Below are 13,260 nucleotides of genomic sequence, written 5' to 3'. Positions count from 1 at the left end.
TACTTCTGTGAATTCAGAGAAGAGTGGTATACAAATCTAAATTATAAAGTCTTAAATTTAAGGATCTTTTATAATCCTTCATGGCTGCCTTTCCTAGTCCCTTGTTTGGAGTCTCCCTGTTGGATGATGATTGAGACAGAATAGAAAATCTTTTAACAATTTCAGTTGTTTCTTTGTCAACCTTAAAGTTGTGTAATTTTTCAGTTAAGGACATAAGAGAAGCCATGTTGGATCAGGCCAATGGCCCATCCAGTCCAACACTCTGTATCACACAGTGGCCAAAATATATAATACACACACACACACAAACACACACTGTGGCTAATAGCCACTGATGGACCTCTGCTCCATATTTTTATCCAATCTCCTCTTGAAGCTGGCTATGCTTGTAGCTGTCACCACCTCCTGCGGCATGAATTCCACATGTTAATCACCCTTTGGGTGAAGAAGTACTTCCTTTTATCTGTTTTAACCTGATTGCTCAGCAATGTCATTGAATGACCATGAGTTCTTGTATTGTGAGAAAGGAAGAAAAGTACTTCTTTCTCTACTTTCTCCATCCCATGCATTATCTTGTAAACCTCTATCATGTCACCTCGCAGTCGACGTTTCTCCAAGCTAAAGAGCCCCAAGCGTTTTACCTTTAAGAACATAAGAGAAGCCATGTTAGATCAGGCCAATGGCCCATCCAGTCCAACACTCTTGTGTCACACAGTGGCAAAATATATATATATAATGTATACACACACACACGCACACACACTGTGGCTAATAGCCACTGATGGACCTCTGCTCCATATTTTTATCTAAACCCCTCTTGAAGGTGGCTATGCTTGTGGCCGCCACCACCTCCTGTGGCAGTGAATTCCACATGTTAATCACCCTTTGGGTGAAGAAGTACCTCCGTTTATCCGTTTTAACCTGTCTGCTCAGCAATTTCATCGAATGTCCACGAGTCCTTGTATTGTGAGAAAGGGAGAAAAGTACTTCTATCCTTTTTGAGGTGCGGCGACCAGAACTGCACACAGTACTCCAAATGAGACCGCACCATCGATTTATACAGGGGCATTATGATACTGGCTGATTTGTTTTCAATTCCCTTCCTAATAATTCCCAGCATGGCGTTGGCCTTTTTTATTGCAAACGCACACTGTCTTGACATTTTCAGTGAGTTATCAACCACGACCCCAAGATCTCAAGGTTATCAACCACGACCCCAACCACGAGTTATCAACCACGACCCCAAGGTTTAAATGGTTTTAGATGTATTTAAATGGTATGAATATGAATATGTGTGTTTGATGTGTTGGTATGTTTGTGGAAGAGCACCTCATTTCGTTGCTCTCTTTTTGTTGAGAACAATGACAATAAATTTATCTATCTATCTATCTTGGTCAGTCTCTGCCAGTTCACACACCATCAACTTGTATTTGTAGCTGGGATTCTTGGCCCCAATGTTGCATTACTTTGCACTTGGCCACATTGAACCGCATCTGCTACGTTGACGCCCACTCACCCAGCCTCAACAGATCCCTTTGGAGTTCCTCACAATCCTTTCTGGTTCTCACCACCCTGAACACTTTAGTGTCATCCGCAAACTTGGCCACTTCACTGCTCACTCCCAACTCTAAATCATTTATGAACAAGTTAAAGAGCATGGGACCCAGTACCGAGCCCTGCGGCACCCCACTGCTTACCGTCCTCCACTGCGAAGATTGCCCATTTATACTCGCTCTCTGCTTCCTATTACTCAGCCAGTTTTTGATCCACAAGAGGACCTGTCCTTTTACTTCATGACTCTCAAGCTTTCTAAAGCAGCCTTTGATGAGGAACTTTATCAAAAGCTTTCTGGAAGTCAAGGTAAACTACATCTATCGGGTCTCCTTTGTTCACATGATTGTTCACCCCCTCAAAGAAATGTAACAGGATATTGAGGCAAGATCTTCCCTTACTGAACCCATGCTGAGTCTTCCTCAATAACCCGTGTTCATCAATGTGCCTACTCATTCTGTCCTTTATAATGGTTTCTACCAACTTTCCCGGTATTGAAGTCAGACTGACTGGCCTGTAATTTCCCGGATCTCCTCTGGAACCCTTTTTAAAGATGGGGGTGACATTTGCTACCTTCCAGTCCTTAAGAACAGAGACAGATTTCAATGAAAGATTACAGATTTTTGTCAAAAGATCCACAAGTTCAACTTTGAGTTCTTTCAGAACTCTTGGATGTATGCCATCCGGACCTGGTGACTTATTAGTTTTTAATTTGTCTATCAGTTGTAGGACCTCCTCTTTTGTCACCTCAATCTGACTCAGGTCTTTCAACACCCCTTCCAAAATTAGTGGTTCTGGGGCGAGAAAAAAGGTCTCTTCTTCCACAGTGAAGACGGAGGCAAAAAATTCATTCAGCTTCTCAGCCATTTCCCTATCCTCCTTCAGTAATCCTTTTACCCCATGGGGCCCACTGCCTCCCTGGCTGGTTTCCTACTTCTAATATATTTGAAGAAATTTTTATTGTTGGTCTTTATGTTCTTTGCAATATGCTCCTCATAGTCCCTTTTTGCCTGCCTAATCACAGTCTTGCATTTGATTTGCCTTAGCGTGTGTTCCCTTTTACTAATCTCACTTGGACTGGTTTTCCACCGCTTAAAGGAGTGCTTCTTACCTTGTACAGCTTCCATTACTTTGTTTGTTAACCATGCAGGCCTTTTCTTATGCCTGTTTGTGCCTTTCCTAACTTGTGGTATGTATTTTATCTGAGCTTCTAGGATTATAGTTTTAAATAGTCTCCAAGCTTCCCCAAGGGTTTTGACCGTATTTACCTTTCCTTTCAGTTTCCTCCTCACATGCCTCCTCATCTCAGTGAATTTACCCCTTTTAAAGTTAAACGTGGTTGTGGCAGTCTTTTTGGGCAACTCCCTATTTATACAAACAGTGAAATCAATAACATTATGGTCACTGCTCCCAAGTGGCGCAATCACTTTTACATCTCTCACCAAGTCTTTCTTCATAGGGAAAGTGTTCCAAACCTTTAATCATTCTAGTTGCCTTTTTCTGGACTTTTTCCAGTGCTATAATATCCTTTATGAGGTGCGGTGACCAGAATTACACACAGTGCTCCAAATGAGACCGCACCATCGATTTATATAGGGGCGTTCTGATACTGGCTGATTTGTTTTCAATTCCCTTCCTAATAATTCCCAGCATGGCGTTGGCCTTTTTTATTGCAATCGCACACTGTCGACATTTTCAGTGAGTTATCTACCACGACCCCAAGATCTCTCTCTTGGTCAGTCTCTGCCAGTTAACAACCCATCAACTTGTATTTGTAGCTGGGATTCTTTTTGTCTTGTTCAGCTGCTTTGGCACTTCCTGCCACCTTCGTCAGGAGTCGTTTCAAGTCTTCACTATTTTCTGCCAGTAATGTGGTATCATCTGCGTATCTCAAACTGTTAATGTTCCTTCCACCAATTTTTACTCCTTCATCTAAATCTAATCTTATTCCTGATATGTTCTGCATATGAGTTGGAGAGGTGATAAAATACACTCTTGTCTGACACTTTAGCCAATTGGAAACCATTCTGTTTCTCCATACTCTATCCTAATCACCCATCTCTAATCCAGAGTATTGGTTGCTGTGACACAAAGAACCCTGATTTTTTCCTCACACTCTGGGTTAACATGAACCTGCTTTGACTTGCAGGTGTCCATAATGGGCCTTATCCTTATCTCCTTCAAGGCTGGATTCAAGAATGAGGTAACTGGCTAATCCTGGGAACTTGTGTTCAGTTTTGTAACTATATGGGACGGGGGAAGCAGGAGCCTGTGTGGTCTTTTAGAGGGTTCCATCAGGTGAGTTCCTGATACGTTTAGGAGACCATCTGATGCCAGATGGCAAGAGACTATATAACTAAGCCATAGACAAGAGGAAAGTCATGATGACTTTGTGATTCAATTGGCTGTGGTTTGGACTATGCTAAGACTCATTGTGATGGACTGCTATGTAGACAATGCTTAAGCCTCTGGCTTGGACTCTGATATTCTAAAAGGTGTGCCATCTAATACCATGAATTGAAGTATTAGAGAAGTTAACTGTTCTTATTTTCTTCCTGCAGGATTTTAGCAACTATTGCCTAGTGATATCTTATTTCTTAAAGTATTTAAGAATCTTTTAGATATTTTACCAAGGTCTGGTTCCTTGTTTGCAGATAACCTTGAGGGCACACAGCTTTGAGTGTTGTCTGTGTGTCCAAGGGGTAGAGACTCAGAGGGACCCTGGCTTGGGTTCTTAACAGTTGTGCATCAAAACAATTAGATGTAGTAGTGTTACCCCAAATGGTCTTGTGCTGTCCCAACGGGCTTGTCTCCCATTAAGGTAGGGAAATTAGCAAGCGGACGGCAGTCTTGCAAGAGGAGAGTAACGAGCAAGGATGTGCACCATTGTTTACAGGGATTTATCCTGAGAGCTCTCAGAATTAACTAGGCTGTTGCTTAACCAAGAGTGTAGTCAGATGAGCACTTTGATCCATTGTCGTTGCTTCTCCCCAATGGATTTAAAGTGCTCGTCCATACAGTCACATCTGTCCTCTATTCCCTAGTTCTTGGCCACCCATCCTCACCCCCGACTTTCTCAACATTGGATAAAGTCCAGTGTTTTTTGATTGAGCCACTCTCACTGCACACTTCCAACATTTCACCTCTCCATAATGTACTTGAGCCCTTTAGAGGGTCTGACTTCCACTCCCTGGATGCCTTCTTCCCCTCCCCCCTCCCCTCCAGTGTGCAAAGCCACACATTCACCCAATGGCAAGTCAGTGGTTATGTGCACGTACAAAGCAGACTTTTTAAAAACAAAGCTGCCCACCTACTCTTTCTGTGGTGACTGCATGGCAGAAACCTGATCACTCAACCATGGGTGAGGCAGGATTAGGTTGGTGTATGTAATCACATTTATCTGGAACAATAGTTCCAGAAAAATTAGAGGCGCAGCCAAGCCTGTAGTCTGACTGCACCCTGAAAGAGCTTATTCTCCGGTGGTCCCTGGGAGTGGGATGGTCCGAAACTGTTGAGAGTAGGCTCCTCCTCCGGAAACAGGGTTGTTGATCGTTTGATCCGGCCTGGGGGAGGGGCCTCTTCGTTGGAAACTCTCTAGTCCAAACGGCCCTATTACGAGACAGGACGCGTTCATCGTGCGTCGGAGCACAGTGATCCGCAGAACGAGGTCTCCTTGTGAGAAAGTCTCTGCCACCTAGTTCTTCAGCCGCAACAGTGGCAGGCAGAGCATTTTACCACCAGAGTTGGGTTTTACCCAGCAAAGACAGCACAACTGGGGACTGCCGCGGAGAGCGAGGTCACCCCCCCTAAGCCTGTTGAGGGGGAGGGGAGAGCGGCAAGTCCAACTTTGTGGTCCCACGTAGCGCCGATGGAAGTAGTGCAGACGACGGAGGTCCAGCGCAGCCGAGAGCAGGAAAACTCTTGGTGGTTCACTCAGACAGCGTGTCTACTCAAGAAGAGGTGGTAAGCTGCCTGAGGGAGAGCGGGAAAGCTCTTTGTGATGCGTGGACTGTTTTTTTGCCTGGGATGGGCTCCGCTGGGATCAGGGAAGCCCATCCAGTAACTTACAGCAGTTTCCCAGGACCCCGCCTGAACGGGGTGGGGAGAGGCTTATGCCGTAGCATGCCTCTCCATCTCAGGCGCGGTTAGCGTGGCCTGGGGGGGAGGTTCCTTGCTATGCAGAAGGGGTCGCCATTTCAGGCAGTTAGCCTGGTAACAGAGGCTTCTCCCTCTCCCTTTTCACTTTTGTTTCAGCCTTCTGCTGTAGCTGAGATGGCTGACAGACAGGGACAGACTAGTGAGACAAGCTTAACTTACTTACTTGGTTAAAAAGAGAATTGAATAAGGAGCTTGCTCCCTTCTGGCCGCGATGGGGGTGGTTTCAAGACCTCATGCAGCTGTCGACAGAGGGGCCTAGGCGTCTCCCAGCATCCGAGACATTGCTGAGACAAGGGGCAGTTAGCCGTCCTCAGCCAGACATGTTACACTTAACTGCGTGGAGGTTGAGCGGCTGGGGGTTGACAAATCTGTGGAGGTTGACAAATCTGTGATTGTCACTATGTTGGCATCCAGAAAATGTTCTACCACTCGGGTGTATAATAACACTTGGCGTGTCTTTTCCAGCTGGTGCATGAAAAGGGGTTGGGATCCCTTTAAAGTTACCAGTTCGGAAGCTGTTGCTGTTCTTGCATGAGGGCCTGGATAAGGGGTTGGCTACTAATACCCTTTGTATGCAGGTGGCAGCTATTTCTGCTGTTCGTGGGGTTAAAAATGGGGGGGGGGTGTTTCCTTGACTTTGCACCTTTTGAGCCCGTGGCTACCTGTAGCTGGCAGGATCTTACACTTAACACGCTGTTTTTTAGTTAGGATTACCTCTGCCCACAGGGTATCTAAGTTGCAAGCCCGGTCCGTGGATAAAGATCTTTGTACCTTTCATGAGGACAGGGTAGTGTTGAGACCTGATCCGACATTTATGCCTAAAGTGAATTCAGTTTTTTCACCGGTCTCAGGGCTTGGTTTTACCCTCATTCGGTCCCAATCTCCAACTTGAGAAGGAAAAGGAGTGGCATCAGTTAGATGTTAAGCATGCCATGAGTGTTCTTTATATAGACAGAACCAAGGACTTTAGGAGGTCAGAGTCCTTGTTTGTTTCCTTTCATTCTCTTTGGGAAAACCAGTTACTTCTTCGACCCTGAGCAGGTGATTGGGGCAATGTATTTCTGCAGCATACACGGCGTCAGGGTTAGAGCCTCCAGGAGGAATTACGGCTCATTCCTTACGAGGAGCAACCACATCTGCAGTGTACAAGTCCTTCTCGCCCCTGGAAGGCATTTGTAGGACAGCCACCTGGAGTTCTGCTCATTCGTTCACCAGGCATTATAAGGTGGATAGGTGGGCATCTGCTGAAGTGGCCTTTGGCCGCAGGGGCTACAACAGGTTATACATTAAATGTAGTGGTTCCCGCCCAGGGTACATATTGCTTTTGTATGTCCCAACAGTTTTGGACCGTTCCACTCCCAGGGACCACCGGAGAACGGAAGATTGGAAGCTCTTACCGTGAAGCTTCCTTCTCGGTGGTCCTGGAGTGGGACGGTCCATCCCACCTGGTGTTGTACCTTGCTCCAGGCTGGTAGCTGTGGGAGCTTGGTCGTGGGAGGTACTGGGGTGCTGGTAGCGGAAGTTTCTTATTGGTTGCAGATACTTCTGCTGTTGCAGTTATTAAAATGGCATTGCATCATTATGGTCTCTGAGTGGTTTGTTACCATGATGCAGTTTGTTTTATAGATTGCTACTGATGGGGGAGCATGGCTTTTCTATGGACTGGAGAGTTTCCAACAGAGAGGCCCCTCCCCCAGGCCGGATCAAATGATCAACAACCCTGTTTCTGGAGGAGGAGCCTACTCCCAACAGTTTCAGACTGTCCCACTCCAGGACCACTGAGAAAGAAGCTTCACGGTAAGAGCTTCCAATCTTCCGTTTTATTGAAAGAAGAAGAAAAAAAATAAAATAATGCACACATACAGAGAATAAATGCACGCTGGAAACAAACAAGTTGGCAGAAAAACAGGTGAGGGAATACAACAGGAGGGTTCAAGGATGATGGCTACCTGTCCAGGAGAAGAACAGGACATCCAGCATCTTGGGTGTGCAGTCTGGATCTGGGAAATTAATGCAGTGGTCTGATAGTTGCTGCAGTCTTTGAGTCACCTTTTTATTGAAGTGGAATGTAGGTTGAGCATTTCCAGTCTGTGGACCATTGTTTTGTTTTCCGTATTTGTTGGCATGTTCTTGTTAAGCTTTAGTTAGATTACTTTTTTGCGGTTTGGGATAGCTCTGTTGATATCCCATCTACTCCAGGTTATTTGTTTCTCCCAATGGTTTTGAGTGCAGCTTTCACTTCACTTTTTAACATTGCAGGTTCTTCTTCAAAAGATTCTTCTTGGAAGGAATCTGCCAAGCTATACCATGTTCTAAAGTGGGCTATGCAAAATATGTTTTTGTTCATATGGATAAAACTAGAGTTGCTCAAATATATCTAGTATGAATATATACTTGAAAAATACTTACATTAGTATTTTTTTCAGGTATACACAGGTACCTGAAGCAACATTCAGGATTCCTGGGAATACCAGTGCCAGGGTTCCCTATATTTCTTAGAATTTACTGGGCAGCAGGAAGGCAGCTCCTGGCCAGCATGAATCTTACAAGGTCTGGGGAAGACAGCTGCCAGCTGGCATGAGCCAGGCACAGGGCCCAGCAGAGCTCTGGATCTGCTTGACTCCTCATCTCCTCCCTCATTTTGGAGGTCTGGCCCTTTTGCAGGGCGGTTTCTCCTTCCCAGTCTACATCCCTGCAAGTAGGTGACTAAGGGCATTTGTTCAGAAGTCTGTGGAATTGGACCTCGGCCTAATTTACTTGAAACATGGAGGAAGGGGATCATTATAGACAGGCAGTGCTAGCTCCCCTGAGATTTCAGTGTCATTTAGTTGAAAAGCAGTTCCTCTAGCCCCTCCCCAAAGTTCCTCGTGGGGAATAATGGAACCCAAATAATTCCAGAATCCAAGGAAAAACTTAATCTAAGACAGTACTGGGAGACCTGAATACCTGTACTTGGACCCTTCTTGAAATCTAACTCTGAAATATCCTGATAGTCAATTCGTAAGCAAAACATACTGCATGAAGAATAACTCAACTTCCTTGAAATCCAAGGAGGGGGTTCTGCCTTCACTATTTTCCTTTCTTCTTCATTTTTACAAGTTTTTGTGCTGTGTTTCTCAAGAATTCAGACAAACCAACTCAACATTAAAAACTATTAAAATATGTTGATCATTAATGAAGTATTACATTCTATATAAAAGGAAGACTGAGGCTGCAATCATACTTTCAATGCACTTTCCAACTAAATTTCACTGTGTGAACTGGCAAAATCCAGTTGGAAAGTGCATTGAAAGTGCATTATTTAGTTTGTGCGATCGCAGTAGAGGGTCTTCTAATGGCATGAGGACTTTGTGTGGTCGTCTTGAGGAGAGAATACCACAGGATCAAGGCAACAGGTTCCTAGCTTTACACTCTAACAGTTCTTATAGTAAGGATGCCTTAATGAATGGCGGTGGGTAGTTGGGAGGGGGGGGTTCTTAAAATATGCAGGAAGCAGGCCATTAGGTATCCAGGCCTAATGTCTGGTGGCATCAGAAAATGCACCATGTTTACTCATCATGAGACTGCAGATTAAGTGCACTAACTGGCCACAATTTAAATTATTAGATTGGTGAAGCAGACCACAGAACCTTATTCTGCACAAAGATATTGAGAGGTCAGCAGAGATTTGCAATCAGTTTGATTTATTTGAAGCCTGGTGGTCAGCAGCATTGTCAGAAAGAACACATTTGTTCAGGCTTTATTAGGACCTGCATTTCAAAAATTTATGGACAGAGAGTTTAAAAAGGGCAAAATTGGAATACACTTCCTGAGCCAAAGACAATTAATTGTGAGGTAGCTGCCAAGAACAGTACGCCTGGGGCCTATAACACAATAAATACCATCAATAAAAATGCTAAATGATTTCTTCTATTGTAAGTGTTAAGAATAGGTGCACAAAATAGCTTACAACTTCCTAAGCCATCAGCTGCTACCCTGTCATCTAAATGAGATATCCAGTACCCTTAAATGCCAACCCAACAGATGGAGCAGTGGCACTAGAGATTTATCTCAGTAGCCAAACAACATGCTTCCTTCAGGTGGAACTGTTAGAAGAAAGAACTAAGTAGTCAGCAGGGGTGGAGAGAGAGTATAATTGTACCCTTGCTTGCAGTGCTTAAATTTCCCTGTTGTATTCCATGTTGCAGTTTTGAGACTGAAGGTTATTCCTTTTCTGACAGTGATAGGAGTCACAGTGATAGGAGTCCAGGGTATTAGTCATATAGCAATGTTTTGTCTTCTCTGTCTCTAAAGAGAATATGCTGTTTCTCAGGAGAAATACTGACATTTTATTTCATAATTATAAAAAGATAAAGGTAGTCCCCTGTGCAAGCACCAGTCATTTCTGACTCTGGGGTGATGTCACATCACAACGTTTTCACAGCAGACTTTTTACAGGGTTCTTTGCCATTGCCTTCCCCAGTCATCTACACTTTCCCCCCAGCAAGCCGGGTGTTCATTTTACCAACCTAAGAAGGATGGAGGGCTGACAACCTTAAGCCAGCTACCTGAACCCAGCTTCCACCAGGATTGAACTCAGGTTGTGAGCAGAGAGCTCGGACTGCAGTACTGCAGCTTTACCACTCTGCGCCACAGGGCTGCTTCATAATTATATTGATGTTTAATTAAAGGTCAGCGCAGGTATTTAGGCTTTTGATTGCTATTGTAGCATGTCTTCATTGTATGTTAAGTTTTTGGAGAATAATATTTACCGCTAACACACAGCATACATGCCATGGGCACGGCAGGAAGCTGTGCTGCTAATTTGCTGATTGTTGGATCTAATTTTTAAAACACATAAAAGCAACCAATAGGGGTCACTGTTGGGGCTGTGGAGTTGCTCCTGATATTCTTGAAGGAGCTATAACCACCCTCTCGCCCCCACAAGTTAACATACAAAGCTTACATAGCTTCTTGTGTGCTTCAGAAGACTTTGTGGAGCAGGCTTTCCTAAGCCTCTACAGCCATAATCATGTCTGAATTATTTCAAACAAGGCTATGGGAAGCACAAAAGGAGGATAGGATCCCTTGCCACAGCAGATGCCTTAGAAGCTCAAGTAAAGCCTGTTGTTCCATTTTAAAGACTCTGAGGCTGAGCCTTGAGAAATCTGACAACACATCACATATAAGAGAAGCTCGAGAGTCAGTTCTCCAGCTTGCAGTTTAGCAGTTGCATCTCTGTAGTCCAGCAGACTTTGGTCTGTTATTCCATAGCATATGTTACAGAATATTTGACAGGCCCCTTGGTTAACTACAAGGAGTATGGTTTGTACAGGTGACACTATAGAAGTTAAAAAGACTAGTGCATCAAGCACAAATTAAATCAGGAAAGTTTAAAATTGTACATATGCTTATATTCCAGATGTGCACGCTTACAGGGTTGCTATTTATTCAGTATCGTGTTTCTGACTGTAATTTCCCCTCCAAAACTTTATCCATTTTTGTTAATGTCAAAGATGTTAACCTACACTGTAAAAGCAGGATATCCTTTAACTTAAAGCAGGGATAGTTGTAGAAAAATAGCTGGTGGAGCTCATCCAGGGATTGTTATGCAGCTGCAATACTATTCAGTGGACAAGGAGGTGGAACTCTCAGAAAGGTTCAGGAACTGTGCTCCTGCGAGCTCCCACTGAAAACGAGGCCTGACTTAAAGTATCAATATGTTAAATTTGGCAACTAGGGGCTAAATCATATCCAAAAGTTGATAAGTTGCCTTTAATTGCACAAGTGCACATTAGAGTTTTAAAAAGAAATTCCATGGTAGTCTAGGAGATTTCTTAATTTAAAAAAAAATAGAACAGACATAAAATTAGAATGAACATAAGAATAGTGTACAGACTGTGGCCTATCTGTTTACATTTCTTTGTTACCATCTGTAACACAGAGATATGTATTACAGAGTGGTAAGCTGCAGTATTGCAGTCCAAGCTCTGTTCACGACCTGAGTTCAATCCCGGCAGAAGCTGAGTTCAGGTAGCTGACTCAAGGTTGACTCAGCCTTCCTTCTTTCCGAAGTTGGTAAAATGAGCTTGCTGAGGGGAAAGTGTAGATGACTGCAGAAGTCAATGGCAAACCACCCTGTAAAAAGTCTGCCAAGAAAACGTCATGATATGACATCACCTCATGGGTCAGTAACTACTCAGTGCTTGCACAGGGGACTACCTTTTATCTTTAATAGCGAAGAGCATTTAAGTTCAGTGAAAAGAAAGCTTGGGACTGTGTAAGTAAGATCCATGTGAGCTGGAAAGAATGGAGGGAAAGATCTTTTATAACAAATTTGTTTCATTGTATAAAATAACTGATCTGCAGAAAGTAGGACTTAGTATGTGAGAAGGAATTACAATATTGTACACCACTAAAGGATAGAGCAAAGTGTGAACAAGATCTTGGGGTACAGATGGAGCATAAGTTAAATATGAGCACCCAGTATGATGCAGGGACAAAAAAGACTAATGCCATCTTGGGGTATATCAACAAAGGCATAACATCCAGATTGCAAGATGTCATTGTTCCACTGTACACTGCATTGGTCAGGCCACGCCTTAGGATTACCAGGTACGACTCAGGAAATATCTGGGGACTTTGAGAGGAGCTACGAGCAAGGTTGTGAAAAGCACAATTGAACACCAAAGGGAGTTCTGGCCATTACATTTAAAGGGACAATGCTCATTTTAAATGTCTACCTTCCATTGGAAATAATGGAGGATGGGGACACCTTCTTTTGGGGCTCATAGAATTGGACCCCCTGTTTCAATCTTTTTGAAACTTAGGTTGTTTTCCTTTGAGGAGAGGCACCAGATGCTATGCTGAAAATTTGATGCCTCTTCCTCAAAAAACGGGGGGGGGGGGCAGATACCCACAGACTGATTCTCCATTATACCCTATAGGGACCCACCCCCCACCCTACTTTCTGTTAACCCTGAAGTGGGGGGAGGGCCTCCAAACCAGGAGAACCCTAAGGTGAACTGATCTCTGTTGCCTGGAAATCAGTTGTAATTCCCAGAAATCTCCATTTATTACCTGAAGGTTGGCAAACCTACCACACCTGGAATATTGTGTGCAGTTCTGGAGGCCTCACTTCAAAAAGGATGTGAACAGAATGTAATGGGTGCAGAGGAGAGCAACAAGGATGATCGGAGCCCCAGAGACCAAGCCTATGAGGAAAGGCTGAGGGACTTGGGAATGTTAAGTCTGAGAAGAGGAGGTTGAGGAGAGACATGATTGCTCTCTTTTAAATATTTGAAGGGCTTCAGAGGAGGGCAGGGAGCTGTTCCTGTTGGCAGCAGAGAAGAGGACTCTCAATAAGGATCTTAAATTAAGGATGGGAAGGTACCGGCTAGCTAGATATTTGAGGAAATGTTTTTACGGTAACAGAAATACTTGAGCTTAATGTCCAAAAGACAGTAAGATAGTCATGAGGTGGACCTCAAGGAGAAAGGCATTCCAAAAAGGTACCACCACTAATAACACCCTGTCTCCATTCATCATTGAAAGCACGGAATTAGAAAGCAA

Source organism: Heteronotia binoei, chromosome 21 (assembly GCF_032191835.1).
Source record: "Heteronotia binoei isolate CCM8104 ecotype False Entrance Well chromosome 21, APGP_CSIRO_Hbin_v1, whole genome shotgun sequence".
NCBI classification, from domain to species: domain Eukaryota; kingdom Metazoa; phylum Chordata; class Lepidosauria; order Squamata; family Gekkonidae; genus Heteronotia; species Heteronotia binoei.
Note: the sequence above shows the minus strand (reverse complement) of the source record.